The 3,534-nt window shown below is 36.1% G+C and overlaps 1 protein-coding gene across 1 annotated transcript in view; it reads right to left on the bottom strand.

Moving 5' to 3' along the window:
* The window catches only part of GSPT1 (G1 to S phase transition 1), a 24,809-nt gene extending 21,974 nt beyond the window's left edge, over nt 1–2,835 (bottom strand). The window contains exon 1 of the mRNA XM_009572511.1: nt 2,832–2,835. The gene's annotated coding sequence lies outside the window, so the exon portion shown is untranslated. The remainder of the gene's footprint in view (nt 1–2,831) is intronic.
* Between the last annotated feature and the right edge of the window lie 699 nt (nt 2,836–3,534).

The following is a 3,534-nucleotide window of genomic DNA, read 5'->3' as shown; positions in this document are numbered from 1 at the left end:
ACACTAGCTGCTATGTGTCACACAGTTTTTGTTCTTGTTACTTTTGTACTAATGACACTTTTTTCTTACCACAACCACTGCATACCTCAAATCACTGAACAATTCAGGTTGGAAGCAACCCCAGGAAGTTATCTAGTTCAGTCTCCTACTCCAAGCAAAGTCAACAGTGAATACTTTAAAATGACTTCTAAAAAAGAAGAAAAACTAACATAAAATATAGTAAAGCCCACAGCCCACAAGGAAGCTGTGATCAATTTTACTAAGAACCCTGTGAATATTCAAAACTATGACAAAAAATGAACCACAAGAATTCAGGCTGATGCTGCTTTTTCAGCAGTTTTTCACTTCTCTCATACCTGAGATTCAAACAAAACTTAGATAATAGAAATCTTATTAATCCTGGGGTGGGGGAGAGAAGGTTTTAACTATTCCCTTACATCTCCGAACCATGCCTTGACACAGAAACAAACAAAAAGTCACCCAAATGCAATTACATCTTATATACACTTACAAATTTAATAAACCATAGTACAAAAATAAGTCATAGATGCTACAGAACAGCGAAGCTGCAAGGTGCTGTTGTGATTAAGGATGTTTAGAGGCCCTAACACAATCTACTGTCATTTTATTGACTATCACACTTTGCCTTAATTTAGTTGAGTTTGCTAGTCCAGCAACTGCTATTTACAGTAAGTTTCCCTAGAAGCACAACTTGTTCATGACATACTTGACATGCTTACTGGAAGGAACAGTGGTGCAGTGATGTCTGTTGCAGACAGGAAATTGAGAAGTCTCTATTTCACATTTCTGATAGAATCCAACAAAGAGAGATTTTACGCAAACGAGTTTGACTTGGACACAATTTGATAAAAGCAAGTGCTCGATGCTACAACATTTGGAAGATATTGGTTTTAATCTGTTCCTTAGGTTCAAGAATTTAAACAACATGCTTTTTGCATATACTGAAATGATAGTTTCAGAATTAGTTTGGAATTAAATTATCTGTAAACAAAAATTATATTAGTGGTAAACATTGGTCAGATATTCTCCCTAATATACAATTTGCAATCAAAAGAAAGTACACATAAAAAAAAATTTAAAGTAAACTACTTGGAATGCAGGTCTCAGGAGTTTCCCAATTTTAGAAAGCTAACATCTTGTTCTCTAAATGGCTTCTGTGAGCATTATTTCAGTGCTTTAAACATAAGTGACAGGAATTTCATACAAATTACTAAAAACATGAAGTTAGTGTGCTTAAAAGGAAACACTATTACACACTACAGCCACACAATGGAGATCAGTTCTGTAGAATTTTTCTATATGCCATGCTGCTACCACACATTTATCTTGACCTACAACATCCTTTGAATTACTAAGAAATTATGACTCGAACAAAATCTCAAGAGAAAGTTCCAAGAAGAAAAGTGTTACTAGAACTTAACTTTAGGCCACTTAAGTCCTCAAACTGACATCCAGCTTTTTAGATGCTTCCTAATAATCAAGATTAATTTAGATTCTTCCCAGTACAGTATTTGTACAGACCTCAATACAGATGATAAATAGAAATTTTTTTTCTCACAATGTAATGAAGAATGAGTGCCACGGAACACCTAATTCCCTATGGGAGCAAAAGCAAACTGGGTTGCTGAAAAGTAACCTATTCAGCACCATTGTCTACTCACATGTTGTTCTGACTTCTTTCCAGAGCAAGCTCCACCTAGTTCTTCTAGCCAGGAAAGTAGTTGTCACCTTATACGAACATCTCCAAGGACAAGACTGTCAATTACTTTCTGTAACTGAGTACATCAGACCCGGAAAAGTACATAACAAGTATAGTATTTTTTTAACTGCAGATTTTTGTCTGCTTAATCTTAGGGACATCCAAGTTAATTATAGAAACTCAAAATTCTAGACCTTAAAGAAGATACAGAAGCAAGGTGAATTCAAACCAGGTAGATTATAGCACTATGTAGGAAATGTACTCAGCAACTAAGATGGAAAGAAAAGCTATCCTGATCACTCCAGATGACCAGGAAGTTTTCAGTAAAGTCATTTCTAGTCTTTGGAAAGACAAAGCTCATCATAGGCCTCAGAAGTAGCAAAAGAGTGGAGAAAAGGAGAGCATGAAGAAATAAATATAATGAGCAGGTGAGGAAATGTAGTTTAAATCCTACAAAAAAAAAAAAAAATTAAGTATAGGAAGCCTTAAAAGAAACCTTACAAAAGTAGCCAGGGAGAAAAAACAAAGTTATTAGAATAACATTCAAAACCCCAAGAAAGTTTTCAGTCAGTGTTGATTACATAGTCAAAAAAAGACTTAGATTCAGGTTGCAATGGCTGAAAAAACACACTAGAATGAATTTTGAAGATTATTCAAAGGTGCATCACATGTTCAGCACAGCCTCAAGCTATCTACTCTACCTTTACACCTGTGAATCTTAACATATACATTTACTCTAAATGGAATCCGAGAGTCTGCCCATGGCTTCTTGGAAGTATATTTTAATGCACTTAAATATTGCCTGCCTGCATAGCACATGAGCTACAATTGCTGATAAAAATTAAGAGGACACATAATCTAACATTTGCTCTAACACAAAAAACAGGTTAATATTCTGTTATGAAAATTTTAAAGCTTCATATATGAAAGTTACAGATTTTAGCTGCTAACATCTGATAACTTTAGATACTAGGGAAAGCAAGACTAATTAATATATTAAATCAGAATGTGATAAATAATAAGCCACAATCAAGAGGAAATCATGACAAACATAATGTAACAAGCAGTCGCTGTTGTGAAATCAAAGTACTAGAATCAATATCTGAAATACCAGCTTGTTTCATATTGTACCAATAGCGATACAGAAAATCACAGAAAAAAATAGGAAGGTGTTAAACTATCATAATCAGGTCTCAAACTCCTTAGCTGCAGGAGTGACATTAAAATACTACCACAAAGTTAACTAGCATGTCTGATGTTTGGAAGGACCTTCAGTTTGGAGCTGGAAATTAAGAAGTAGCTCTCCTTTAATTTCCCATATGCAAAGTAAATCTAGTATAAACATCGGTTGCGTACACAAAGATCCTTTGAAATTAAAAGCAGGGTAAATTTCAAGTTATTCCATTGACTGAGGCCAGCTGGACAAACCTCCCTTCCCTACTAATCATGTATCAGCATTACATTAGCAAAAAATAACTATTTGATATAATCTTCAAAAAGACATTTAAGATACATCTGAACCACTGGTGGCTGAAGCAGTGTTGTTTTCCCCAGCAACACTAAATTTATTACCACCAAAATCTTTGACAACTTCTCTAGTGCTTTAGGAAGAAGAGAGCTTCGTGGTTTCCTCTGTCATGGGCGACCCTTTGCGAGTAAAGGCACCAGGGAAACGTACACAGTATCCACATACAGCCATACCACATCAGTTACTGCCGCTCCTTGAGCACAATACCTGTACCACGGCTCGGCCCCCCGCGGCACACCCCGCAGAGTCCCCACCACCCCAGCTGTACCACAGCGGCCTGCAGACC

The sequence above is a fragment of the Fulmarus glacialis genome, unplaced genomic scaffold (genome assembly GCF_000690835.1).
Source record: "Fulmarus glacialis isolate BGI_N327 unplaced genomic scaffold, ASM69083v1 scaffold48070, whole genome shotgun sequence".
NCBI lineage: Eukaryota > Metazoa > Chordata > Aves > Procellariiformes > Procellariidae > Fulmarus > Fulmarus glacialis.
This window is presented reverse-complemented; position numbering and strand designations above follow the sequence as displayed.